The sequence below is a fragment of the Struthio camelus genome, chromosome 2, assembly GCF_040807025.1.
Source record: "Struthio camelus isolate bStrCam1 chromosome 2, bStrCam1.hap1, whole genome shotgun sequence".
NCBI classification, from domain to species: Eukaryota; Metazoa; Chordata; class Aves; order Struthioniformes; family Struthionidae; genus Struthio; species Struthio camelus.
Window position 1 is genome coordinate 149465008 of NC_090943.1, and position 14879 is coordinate 149479886.

Genomic DNA, 14879 nt, shown 5'->3' on the forward strand with positions numbered 1-14879 from the left:
AATAAATTAGCTAAATGACCAATAATCACATTACTACTATTAATTTACAATTCTATCATTCTTCACACTGCTGTAAGTACTACATTACAGTTCATCGCTCTTCAGGCTTAGGAGTTATACACAGCTGCTGCTGAATTACATACAGTCCTGTCACCTTTCTCTACCGTCTCACTCTGCTTATTATTAGGGTGCAGTTCTGTCCGTCTTCACTCTGTCCTCCCACACCAAGTCTTTTGGACATCGACCAAGTGGTGAGTCCTGTGGGTTGTTCAAGGGGATTCCCGCCAGCATGCCAGTGGGCTTGGGTCTGCAGGTCACCTTGGCGACAGTCCCCAGGTATCCGCACTCCTGCTGTCGGAAGAGCAATCCTCCACTGTTCATTGACTAATTTTGTAGTATATTCTCCATTTTTCCTGTCACTCGACCTACTTTTTTCACTGTGCTTGTACTTGCATTTTCCTGCGCAGTCTCCTCCCAAATAAATAACTTGCCCCTAGCTATTTTTTCCCTTATTTCCTGATTTTGCTACATCTGTACCCAAATTTGGTGGGTTTGATACTGTTAGCAGGGCAATTTTGGCTGTACTGCCAATACGGTTACCTAGGTACTGATGGCCTCGCAAGGTTCTGTTCCCCCCGAAAGTCCCCCAGATTTCCCTTCAATTACCTGGTTCATACTGGATGCACATTGTTTATCTTGCAGCGCCTCTGAGACATCTCATTCTACTTTAGCCTTGGTTCCTTTGCCTAGTTCCGGTTAAGTTTAAGCACTTCACCCTATGTGCAAACAGCCCACTTACCAAAGCAAGGCTCATCTTTTACATGTTTTTTCCACTCGGTTTTTGTGCTCACACAGCGTCCTGATCTTAAGTGCTTAATTACAAACCATTGGTTTTGACATGTTCTTTGGTCAGTCTCCTGTTTTTCTGCAGAGGTCCTGTCTTATTAGGCCTGGTACTCCAGCAGCACCTCTTGTTCACAGGTTCTAACCTGGTCCTGTATCATTAGGAGCTGCCAAAGTAGAAAACATCTGTTCTACTAAGAGCGTGTTTAAACACCTTCACTCAGGAAAATGAAAGCATAGCAAGTATTAGAACAGCCAGAAGTTCTTACAGAGTAGAGTGCTGTTCTATGAGATGCTGTATAAGCATTGTAAGAAAATGTACAAAATTGTTTTTGCTTCAGATTATGAGGCAATGAGAGACAGAGACTGATATCTTGACACTTTATGAGACGGTAAAATACTTTGAAAATACAGAGAAGTTACTTGTGATTGAAATCAAAAAGGGAGTTGTCATTGGAACAAGGCACAGAAGAGGAATGACAGCTAATCTTCAGCTATTACAAACTGAATCTGCTTCAGTCCTGAAAACCTTTGCACAGACTTTAGAAAACTTCACTTGTATATGCTGATTTCACACATGATTTGACTTTATTGTTCTTAATACGATACAACAGATAGTCCTGGACTGTATGGCCCGCAAGCTTCAACGGCTCATAAAACGTTGAGAAGAATTATAATAATGTCATGAGGGTCTGCTGAAATTTTGAGTCATTACAGAATGCATAAAAGCACAGGCTGCATGAATCATGGAGTAGAAAAATATTTCTATAGTATGATTTAGAATAATTATGGAGAATTATGTTGAAAGTAATGCCAAATTTCCTGCTCATTACCTGTAAGCAAGTTTCCAGACTAACATACTAAAGATGATGATATCTTATGAATGACAACTTCTGCCAGTGACATCCTATAAAAGATACCTCTAGCTTTTCCGGAGGCTGAAGATCAGAAAGCTCTGAAATATTCAATTGACAGTGTTTTTATGTTCTTCCAGAACATAAGGAACTAGCAGGGTTCATGATTAGGTCTATTTATTTTGTGAAACTGGTTTTAGAAATGGTCACACCCAGAAATCTCAATGGGACTTTACCCAAAAAGAGCATCCTCTTGACTTAAATGAATTTGAGTGAATTCTCAGCACTGTTGTATTGAACAACAGTATAACACTCCAGCAGTTTTCAGCAGCATTGAATTGTCTATCATTGCTAGGTAAAAAAAAAAAAAAAGTGATATACGTGAGTCTGTGCCAACTTCAAGCACACCAATAGGGATAGAATTTATACTGTAATATTTAGGGATCACTTCAGCCTTTGGTAAGGTAGAGCCATTTTTCTGGGTTGGAATTTAGCATTTCATCAGTGAATTCATCCTAGATATATATGTAAAATACCAACAGATATTCAGTCGCTTTCATTTTAAATTAAACTTATATTGTATGTAGAGTATAGTGCTTACAGAATGATTCACAGAGGTCCAAAGGTTCATCTTTGCAGAACAGCATATGTGGTTAATTCCCTGAGTATAACTGGTCAGTTGCACATACGCTAGCGTGACAACTTCTTTTAGCCTAGCATGTTTTGTAGCTTTAGAATGCTCCTGTTTCAGTCATATTGTTTGCAGAATATTTTTTGCTTTGTTATAATGCTCCATTTTCACCTACACCTGTGCTAGCCAACTCTATCATATGTATAGAAAGGCAATCACTGTAGACCTTGAATGTCAAACGATATTAATTTTAGCATAAAAGTTTAGCTCACAATGGATTGGAGACTGTTCTTTGAGATTTAATTTTTTTTTTATTCCAATGTTTCCCTTCTTCCTTTCATTTCACTTCTTTGAGTCTGCAGTTCCCTCACTTAATCCAGGAACTAGATCTGCTCCTATTCCTATCTCTGTTTTTCATCAAGGTCAGGAGACAGTTTCTGGGAACAGTTGTTCCCCAATGCACAAATCTCCAGTTCCAAGTTCAGGATGTCTTAATTAAAAATCAGTTAGTGTGTTAGAGGAAAAAATTGACAACATAATTTAAAAACAGTAAAACATCATTTCTTCAGGCTAATACCCATAGGCAGATATAACCTTCTCTCATCCATTTTGTCAGTACCGGTTAGAGCGTATAAGTCTCATGATGATTTATGTGTTTGCTTGCTGTGTTCTTAGTTCTTTAATTGAGCTTTGGCCACTGTCAGATGTAGGATCCTGGGCTGGCAGGACATTTCAGTACAGAGTCTTGTGTGCTTTTATGTTCTCATGTTCTTCACAAGCTGAGAAGAGTTCTTTTGTTTGGTTCCTTACTTACCTTGTGAATGTATTTCTGCCTCTGTGCTTTTCTTTATGCAAATAGTGGATTCAAAGGTGAAATGCAAAATACATCTGGGACATGCTGCTATACAGACTTTTGGATGTTTCTTGTTTCCAGTGCCCTGTGAGAAAGTAGGATTTTTTTCTCAGTCTTACTGTTGATATCATCTACGTTTTCAGACTTGTTTCTCCCAGATTCGCTTTTCTATAGTACAACTGTATTTGCTTGAGCTGGTCCCCCAGTCTAGCTAATCCACATGCTTTCTGGTTTATCGCTAAGACCTACTGCTCAGATATTATCAGATGAAGATGTTCTATGTTGATGCTGTTCTGTGTTTGATACGCTAACTATTCAAAGCATACATTTGTTCTGATGCAGATTGTAATCTCTGTTACATATAGTAAGGACTGATTCATGTGTCAGGGAAGGCATTGTACAATATCTCTTCCTGGATCTGTGGTCTAGATTATTCTGCATATTCTTATTATCATCAGTGAATGGTGCTCCGCTTATTTGATAGCACTGTAGATATTAGACAGTCAAAGTGCTTTATCAAAGCCTGCTCAGTGAGCAATGTTCCTGAGCAATGTAAGCACATTTTGAACGTTGGTGCCTCAAGATGAAGAGCCCACACCAATCTGCTTATGTTGCTGGAAATGCAGGGAAGAGGGGAAGCTTGGGAAGAGACTCATTATTACATCTCTCCATGGGGATCTTTAGTAAAAATCGAAAGATTCATTTTGAATTGGAATACCGATGGTGAGGAGAAGAAGCCTTGGAGAGTGGACATGCGGCTCATTCTGCCACATCTTCCCTGATTGCTTCAATGGCAGTAGCACTAGAAGCAGCCCCCTTGGCCTTAAGGGCTTTGAGTGACGCAAAGTAGGCCGTGAAGCCAGACTGACTTGCCATTCCTCTCAGGCTGGTGCCAGAAGCAATCTGATCTACCTTTTGCTTTCAGATAACTGTGCTAATACATATATTAATTAAATAGACACCTGTATTATTAACATGGTAAGTCATTTTAACTAATAAGTGGTTATTTGCAAAACAGATTTTATTATTGAAGAGTATGAGTCAACAAGAACAAACAAGTCAGAATTCTACTTTTTCAGTTTCTTATTTATTAAAATACAAAATGGGTGGCAAGTCACTTTGCTACCTGAGAAGCAGATTGGAGAGTAGAAAGGTCTTTGTTGTCCCATTCAGCAGGTAGGAAATGTCTCCCAAGTTGTTCAAAATCAGAGTGAGTGAGGCTGGAAGAGTAATGAGATGGAAGGAGCTTATCTGAACAAACCATACATCTGTAATGCATACCAGGTGCAATACCTTTGACTGACATTTCTTTGTCTTTTCTATACCAGACTCAAACTGGTCTTCGGGGCAGGATTCTTGAGTTATGTCTATGCAGCACTTGAAGGGTGTGACTCTAGACAGAGCATGTTCCTAAACTGCTTCCTGTATAAGCGACTGCCTCCCAGGGATCCCAGGGCCAAGTGGCATAGGTTGGCTTATGTCCTCAGTGTAATTACTAGCTCAGCACTAGAATTGCAGCAGGGTGGTTGCATTTGTACCTGTCTGGATGTCTCCTCTGGGCCTCTTGTGGTGCCACTGCGGCTGAAATAATGCAAAGGCATGAAACAGCCCTCCAGAGAATTACTTATAGCATGAAACTGAGGCTCTATATGTCATGGGACGTGGTTTAAAAACCTGTTGGGATAATTGAGGGACAAAATTTGCTACAGTAAAATTAGAAGAGAATGGAGAGAATAAACTGGAGAGAGGAAGAAACAAACCTGATACAATTTCAACCATACAGACTTCTGTGATCATTTTCACAGTAAACTCTTCCCAGAATAGTGACCATGCTTTGTCTGAGAAGGAGCCATCTGGAACTCTCTGGAATCAGGGAGTGATAAGACAATTAAGTAATACTTGATTTTATCTCATTGTCCTATTTCATTTAGGAAATATTATACCCACATACTCTTTGATACTTGGAAAAGTCTTCCAGATGCACCTAGCACCTCTCTTGCAGGTTTGCTGTCTACATGGACTGCAGATCTGGTCTTTCAGGCAGCCTTGGATTGGTTACCAAAAGGCAATGTGTAAATATCATCTAAGGCTTCAAAAAGAAGTTGATACTGGTTTCACTCAAGTCAATGACAATTTTTTCATTGGCAGTAAGAATCAAATTTTATCCTTAGGGAATTGTTTTCCTCTTCCTACAATAGTAGAGATAATATCTCTACTATTACATATCCCACATATCTCTATACATATCTCACATACATCTCTCTATATATATCTCACAAAAGTGAGATAATGCTAAAGATACTGCTGCGTGATAACAGCTACCACTTGGTGGCATCCACTCCACGCTTTATTTAGCTGAAAACTCTACAGCCAGCCAAGCTTAGAAAACTTTGTAAGTTCCTGGTTTGACATTCTTTATAAGTATTTTAAATAACTAACCTTACAGTATTTTGATTGGTATGCTCAGGACTTGACATGTCATGACCCAGCTTCTACTTGTATTTTACTATGGGAGTACATAGCATTTACTGACATTGCAGTTGAATCAAATAATCAAAGTGAAGTAATTAACTTAATGTCTATCTCTGTCTTGTTGTTTGGAAGATGGCACAACTCTTTTATTTACAGAGAACCTGGATAAACTCTTGGGCCTTTGATCTTGACCTTGCCAGTTAGAAACAAAATAGCATGCATCTGGTTATGAGGAGAAAGTGTACTTGAAATGAGTTATTGAACTTTGATGTGCACTTCCCAAAGTGCAAATAGTTTTTCCTTCCCAAAGGAAAAACTATATCAGACTCATTCTGGGAAGTGTGTAATATTAGCATTACTAATAAGTAGAAATTCATGAAGAGCTAACACGTAAGCAGCTGCAAATAAACTTTACCCAATTTTTGGCATTTAATTGAGACATTGGGATTAGAAAAATACTTCACCCACCAAAATCTAATTTAGAGGTAGCTATCTCTCTCCGTTGACTACAGAGTCAACCTTGATGACCTAAAGTTATAGCTGGCATAACCTTTTCATTCAGTTTAATTCTCATGAATACCTCACTGCAGATACGAAGTTGCAGACCCATCCTCTTTGTATCTCTTGTCAAACTACTGTGAAAAAGTAGCTAACAAGATTTTTTAAATGCCTGGTAAATATGAGTGCCTCAGATTTGCGGTGCCTTATTGCAGATATCCTTAAGTGGGCAATTATTCCGCTGGAATTAGTCCGATATAAGGAGAATCAAGAGCTTTTCAACTGTTTAAGAGCTGGCCTACAAGAAGAGACCCCCATTGTGCCTGGTCACTTTCGGAAACATAGTAGTATAGTAATGAAGATGGTATGAGATCTAAAAGAAATGACAGCTGTTAGTCTGCGGAATGGTACTAGAAAAATATTTATACTTTTGACTATTTCACCCGTAAAATCAACTTGCGATGGTAGTGAGGTAAAAAGTACTTTGCCTAAGGAAACTTTATGCTCATCATCTAATTGCCTTATGCTATGATAACTGAATGATATATGACATTTGAATCTTACTCTTACTTGCTTTCACACCTAAATTCTCATTTGACTTCTGCTTGGAGCTGAGGTTGGAAGGTTTGAGGGTTGTCTTTTTTCTGTAAGTTTAAAGAAAATTTTGTTAGCCGTTCGTAGGTCTTTAGAGAGTTGGCAGAAGTCAGACACTTCCCAGCACTCTGTTAGGTTTTTTATGCTAACAAAAATAAAATAAAATTGAACAAAAAGTTCTATAAACTTAATAGGCAAATACTTTTTATTAATAAGTGAGATCCTTACTACTTTAGGGGAAGAGAAAAAGCTATTAAAAGATTACACACAATTTAAACTTACTGAGCTATTTTGTGATGATTTCACATGACCTGATGAATCTCCCTTTCCTCTCTGTGACCTTATCAATGTGGTGAGGGTTGCGGCTAACAAAATAGTCATGATCCTGTCTTGCTAATTTTGAGTATTAAACAGCGTAAAAAAAATAGTTCGAGATCATTTCTTCTTGGAAGTAATCTCTATTTGATAATCTTAGGAGAAACATGGGATAACATTCTAGGCATCCACTGAATAATCGGACATGTTATCAAAATACTGTGAATTCAGAAAACACTCCAACATCCTCAGTACCGCAAGTTCATCACGCTCTCTTTTTTCAATAGCCATTACAATAGCACTAACAGAGTTAAATATACAGTAGAAATTCATGAACATTAGATTAATCTTTAATTATGTACTCTTATGTACTATTTATGCAGAGATAATAAAATGCTTCCATGTTATTTTGCACTGTTGTTATATGCTTTAAAAAAATCTAAAGCTAGCAACAGGACTGTATTGCAGAATACCAAAGATTATGCAGAAGACTGCTTCCAGAGGGCAGCAAATGACTGCTTTTTAGCCACAAGAGGAAAATACCAAATTGACATACAGCTTTGCCAAGCAAAGCAAAGGCACAATCCAGCATCTTGCAGTTAATGGCAAACTTCTCATTTTCTTTGATTGGAACAGGATCGGGCCCCTGTTGCTTTCCTTGCTGTCTTCCCCCTCCCACTTTTTAAATGGGTAAGTGCTGTGCGTAAAATACGTTGGTCTGCTCTTACCAGTCTTTCCCTTATTGTTTTAAATGGAGTGAAATGAACTATGGATGCAAACATTATATTTCTTATCAACATCTTGAGGCCACAATCCAGCTGACAGAAAAAGAGCATGACATAACTGTAACAGTATTTTTCTAAATATTAGCTGATTGTTGTTTTTTTAATCCGTTGTTTTCTGGCATTTAGACGAACGTGAATGATTTTCTGCTCTGCCCACACATGGTGGATGAGAATAGTGGGTGGGTGCCCCCCTCTCTTGGAAATGAATACTGATACATTTGCAAGCATTGCTTAATGCAATCAAAAGAAAGGAAGGTGATAAGTAAAAGATCTATTTTAAATGTAGCTCACTTTTATTTATGGACAGGCTTTTCTGTAGCCCTGCTCACCTCGCCATGGTTCATCCACTGATACACTTGTTCTCAAAAACAGCCTCAGAGATGATGATTTTCTCAGGGGCAATTTTATTCATTTCTTTGCTGCTGGGGTTATAGATTTAAAAATGATCTTAATTTTTGTTGTTTGGGGTTTATTGCAGGGAAAGGAAAATCTGGCAGTCATTTTTAATAAAAATTAATTGGAAGTCTGACGAGCTACCTTGACCAGTATGAGCTATTCAGCTAATGATCCAGAAAATGTTATCTATAGTATTTTTTTTAGGACAATGTGACAGCCCGTCTTCTAAAAGTAGTAAAGGGTGGAAATAGTACATACGTCAAATTGGTCGAAAGGGACTCAGAATTGAAGGATTAATTATCGTAAGCTGTGCCATTAGTATAAATGGGTAGTGCTAGTGTAAATGGTGATAATACTACTCAACCACCTCATAACCTATAGAGCTGCGACCATTTTATTTTTCTTGATTAATGGTCTAACTCGCTAGAAGTTACTTTCCAGCAACTGTATCTTAAGCTAGACTCCTCTTCCTCTTCCTTTCTATAGAACTTTTTGCATGAGTTTTACATCTGTTGAAAAATCCTCGGGCCTGGGATGCATTTTTTTTTTTTTTCTGTTTCCAACTGCAGCCAACTATCAGAAAGAATAGTCAATGTAACCGAGAACGAAGCCCTGGATGTCATTATTTCAAAGCTATAGGGGTGGTCAAGAAGTGAGATTGTTCAAATATAGACTAAGGAACTCTCTTTTAGCTTGGGAACATCACAGAGCATCAGATATGATGCCTCTGGTTAAGGGAAAGCCACTCTGGCTCATATTTATAACACCCTTGTCATTGCTATCGTTGGGTTTTTCTGAAGAAATTCATTCCTTTGACAGTGCTCTGCGTCCAGAACAGTGACCATGGGGAGTAAGAAGCACACTGTATACCATGGCTGTTTTGTAGTCTAATGAAGCCTACAGCTGTTTTCTTTGTCTCAAAGATATTGTTTACCTGTTTCACCAGTGAATGTGATCCCAGTGGCAACCCTGGTGCAAATCAGATGTCATTTCAATCTCATTTTTAAAATTGTAATGAAACTACCTTTTACAAGTCTGCATTAGTTCTTACTCTGATTTCAGTGCTAGTCCTGCGTATATGCATCTGAAACTATTTCCAGTTGTGATTCAATTTTTTAATAGAGACAAGTCTAAAGAATGACTCTCACCATAGTTTCGATTTTTCCTTTCAATGGTTATGAATAAAACATAATGAAAGGGGGGAAAACCTTTTGTTGTCTACTTCTGAAGTGTGCAAAGAGAACATAGAATATTCTGTGTGACTTAGTGCCTGAAAAAATCGCAGCAAGCCTTCTACAGAAGTCAAGAGGTGAAATACTTAAGCTAGATATGATATCTTTGAGATCTCTCAAAGAGGGAAGTACCGTAGAATTTTGCACCCATGAGAAGAGAGCTTTTGTTCTTCTCCAAGGTTTGTGTTTAATTTTTGGCAATCTGTGTATCTAAAAACAATGATGTTTGCAGTTATAGCGTTGCTTCTCAGAATAATTATTCCTTTCTCACTTCTGAAATATTTGCACAGATACCGGCCCACAGCATGTTGTATTTAGGCTACTGAGTATATTACTTCTTGGCTGTGTATGTCTTCAGCATACGACATTTTGTTGTGCTGGCCACAGAAACGTTCTATAGTTTTGCAGTAGCATTGAGTGTGGTTATGTGGCTTTCAATTTTAGTTATGCTTAGTAAGTATTACCTACACAGCAAATAGCTTTTTCCATATTTAAAGTGTGGCTATATTCTGAAAAGTGATTATTTTAAGATGGTAGTAAGTAATTCAACAAATAAGTTCTCTACGCTTTGTGTCATATCTGATTAGTGACAAAAATAAATTTCACTATCTCTCCTTCTGTTAGCTGGGCACACCAGTGCAGTTGGTGCCCATGCTGATACGAGCTTTCTCTGGCTGGGCATCAATTGCATAAACTCAGTTCCGTAAGCAGGGCCAGCCAGTGCTTTCCTTTGCTCTAGTGTAACTCTTGGAGTCACAAATGAAATACTAAGTTGAGACTACACTGGCAGAATGTAAACAAGAAATTAATATAAATTGAATCTGACAGTGTGAAAATGTGACATCAGTGTTACTTCTCTCCTCAGCCTCAGTGCAGAAAGTGTATTTGGTGAATTCAAAGGTGAATGCACTACTGTATGACAACTCTGTCAGCTCTTCCTCTTCCCTTAGTAAGACATTACCTGTAAGGATATCTTGTTCTTCCAAACTGAGGTTTTTATACAACTGTTATTTGTTACATTGTCAATAAAATTTTAAATAGGTCTTGGTGAACAAATTCAATCTTTTGTTTTCATTTCAGCAATGAAATACGAATGAATCTGTAAGAATAATTCAAAAATCTAGGAATTTCAGACACTTTTGTCTTTCTCGTGATACAAAGTGCATTTTCTATATGGCTGTATTAGGGTAGAGGGATTTTTATTCTGTTTCAGCTGTAAGCTAAACAAAATGAAACAGAATAAAACAGTTGTCAGCCCTTGTAAACTAGCCTTGCTTTAATTTTGATTCATGAGAAAACAAGTAAATAAGCCAGCTTGACAGGCATAAGCTCATACACAAAGTAGACTGGAAGTTATGGACTAAAATCACGAAGGAAAACTTGAGACTGAGTAAAGGGATGGGAATGCCTTCTCAGTTTATAACTATATGCTTCTAAGTGAATGGCTATACTGTGGGCACGAAAGCAGGAGAGAGAACTCGTTGAATGCTACCTTTGGAGCTAGAAGTGCAAGGCAAAAGGTGCTGCATATGAGCTCTGACTCTGTGAGAGCTGGCACAGTATGAGGAATAGAGTAGCTGACGGATCTGAGCTGGTATCACTGCAAAACAGTGCACTGTGTTCTGTGCATAGGTTAGCTCACCTAGAAGTCTATACGATGCTCCATTTTATAGACAGAAGATATCTTCTTTTTTTATAGAGAAATTATTATGATCAGTTCCCACTTTATTGCACAAAATTGAAAACAAGCAGAAGTCAGTGCTTCAGTTTCAATAAAGCTTGCCATCTTTACAAGGCAATAAAAACCTCCAGAGATTGACAGGAGTAAAAGAAGTGAAATTAGCATTTGTTACTGCTTTAAATTTGCTAAAAAATCCATCCAATTTCTCACTCAAAGCACATATGGATGCCATTTTCCTATACCATCACATGAACTGTGATAAACTCATTCCAGTTTGTTAATGATGTACAAACTGTCCGGTTGTATGTTGCTGGAGTTTTATGCGCGCGCACACACACACACACACACACACACACACACACACACACACACACACAGGCACACACAATCTTTAAAAATCATTTCTAATTCAAGTGGACACAGGAAACTTAGTAAAAGTAGAGACTCTTTGCCACAATGGCATTGAAAATAACTTTGTTATACACACTCTATAAGCTTTAATTTCAAATACTTTTTGATACATTTACATCAGATAAAGAAGTAATACTAGACTATCTATCACAGGTCCCTTTCAGGGACTATTTCTTATTTGATTTGTTGCATCAGGAAGGTAAAAGTTGACTTAGTGAAGAAAACCTTTAGAGAGTGACACTTAGCAATGGAACTGCTGGTTAAACCTTGTTTTCAGTGCAAAAGCCTGAAGAAACCTAATCTTTTAACAAAAGCTAACTTCAAAGCTAAAAATAAAATGCTACACCATAGAAATGATTTAATAAAAGATTTTCCTTGTTTCTTGTGTCTTGCAATGAATTTCATACAAAAAAAATGGTTGTTCATTTTTGTCTTTTAAAATATGGTATTGACCCCAGCCTCTGTGGTTTTTTTTTTAGCTTAAGGAAGGAGCTGACATTCAAGAAGAATATTTCTCAGAAGATTTACTCATGGCTATGTAAACAGGGACAAAAATGTGTTTACTGCAAAGGTTCAGCTAGCGTTTGTGGTAAGGCTTTGAAATATGGTAGCAAGGGTCCTTTTTGCAGGGCCTTTTGAGATGGAGCTCTTTCCAGAGACATTTTCAGTCTGGTTCCACAACTGCCAGATAAAGAGCAGTTCTGGCTGCCATGAGGACTGCTGGTAGGATGCAGCTAGCCTGTGCTGAGCTCCTGAGGAGGTTGCAGAAGGAGAGTTTCGGAGACATACGATGGAAGCAGAAAGAAATGGGCTTCCTTTACTCTTGGGAAAAGAAGATTCGTAGAGGAAGATTCCCTCAACAAGGGCTTGTAGACTGCTTTCAGTTCTTCACTGAGATTACTGCCAGAATGTATTTTTACCTGGTTACGTTAATTCTTATCTGGATTGTGACTGTGATTCTGAGTGCAATGGTAACATTCAACCCACAAACTAACACATACACAGTAGAAAGTAACAGGGATTACACTTTCTAGAAGGAAAGGAGAAAAGAGTTGCTTGGTTCAGTAAAGACAGTAACGTAGCACGTAACTAGTAGCTTACATTGATTTGTGCAGAAGTTTTTCAGTTAATTGTAGAGGTCTATCAGATGCAAGGCAAAAGCAGGTCTTAAAAAGTTGAGCATGGAGCGTGGCTTCAAATAAAACAAAACTTTTTTGTGCTAAAAGCTATAAAAACAAAGTCGTAAGGTTATTGCTCAAGAATCTACAGAAGAACGACACAGCGTTACTTATAGTCACCCACACAGCTTACTCGATAATGACAACAAATTTGTGTTGATTTCCAAGATTATCTTAGCTAAAATGATAAATCTTGGTATAGCAGATACTTAGTATATTACCAGTGTATTAGATCCTGTTTCAGCTGAGAAAACAAAGACTTTTGAAATGGGCATATTTTTCACTTTGGATTCAGATCATGGGAGTATCAAAATGTTTCCTACAGGTGTTTTTAACTACACAGTTTAAAGCAGAATCATCCACCATGCGCTAGATTATTTTCAAGACACTAGTAATACTCTGTTAGTAGTATCTCCAGCTATAAGAGGTATACTCCAGTTTTGAGCTTTGATAATGTATCATCATGATAACGCATTGTTTGTCACAGACAAAGCTGAAGTTAAGTGTTTACAGATTAATGGAAAATTTGAAAGATTATTTATTTTGATTGTTTAGTTCATGTACTACATAATACAGCAAAATCATTATTTCTTTGTGAGGTTTCGTAATTAAAGTTTTCATACACTGTGCTTCGTCTGTCAAAGAGTTTCAGAATCACAAGAGAGATTTAATTCTGTCAGTCTCAAAGATGAGGAAACAATGAAGCATGTCCCCACAAGGTGGTTAGTTCTGTATTCTGCAATTGCAAAAAATTTAAAATGCTTTGTAGCTTATATAAATTATGGTTAGTTGAGGACTACACAATTGCAATTTTATATTCTTTCAGAGAAATGAAAATAAGGACAATGGAGAGATGCTTTTGGTGACAAGATACTAATATTTCTTTCAAAATATGCTAAACGATTTCTACAGATACACTCTTAAAACTATAAACAGTTCTCATATGTGCTGAAGCTTCAGATATCATTCATTAATTGAATGGTCACTTGCAACAAAGAGTTTATGACTATTTTTGATCTAGCCGTTCTTACGTAAAACACACTTCATGGCAAAACAGAAAAAAATAAAAAGCAATTATGAAAAAAGTGTTGATATTTTATAAGATTGTAAGCATTTTTGGAGGATTGCCGCTTGAAAGAAGATGGAAAATAGAAGAACATTGGGTTATGAGAAATTCATTTACATGTATGTGCTTGTTTTAAGAGTCAATAAGTCCATTTTTATCTCATGCACAGCAGTAGGAGGATACATTCCTATTGGAAACAGACTTGGACAGTTTACAGAAATCTGCTGAAGACTGATCTATTAAAGCTGAACTTCAATTAAGTTAATTTTGGTTGTGTATATAAGAAGTTTTAAAAACTGATTAGAAAACTAAAAGGGAGTGAAATACATTGCAACTGTTAAGTATCATTTAAATAATAAATTGAAGCTTGTGGTGACTGAACCTTATATTTGCAAGTGACAGGAATGCATACTTAATAGAAAAATGTGTGATATGCTAAAATAAACCATTTTTTTCTAAAATGTTCTTTAAAATAGAGCATTGTTCTTTTTTTTCTGAAATGATTATATTTTGTTTGCACACAAGAAAGTGTTGATCTGAGGAAAATCCTTATCCTCGGATTTCATGGTCTGTTGCATCTGGAACAGTTTAATGCCACTGGGAGATACTACTGGTTCTTTTGACTATCTCAACTCACCAGTTCTTGATTTTCTTTTTTAAAAATTCAAGGAATTTTATTGGGATAACACGAAATAAAAACAGAGAGGAGACTTCACTGGATAATTAAATGATAGTAAATGATACTTTGTTGCTCTGGTTCTCCTTTTCTGCTAGAGAAAATAACTAGACAGTATCCTTTTTTCTTGAGTTAAAGCACATTGATATTTTCACTTAGATTTTGAATTATACTAACTGCCAGTTTCATCAGTATGCTTAATTTGTGTTTTTTATATATATTTTTTCAAATTGCAGCTATGTAACTACTTACTGATATTTGCAATTTTCTTCACAGATGGAAAACAACTTCCACGCCTACACAGAAAGTGCAGTGAGGTGCTGGTGAGTTTGGCTGTAAAGCTGCAAGGGTCTTGGGTCAGGAAGAGAGGTTAAAAAATCTTGCTTGGATGTAG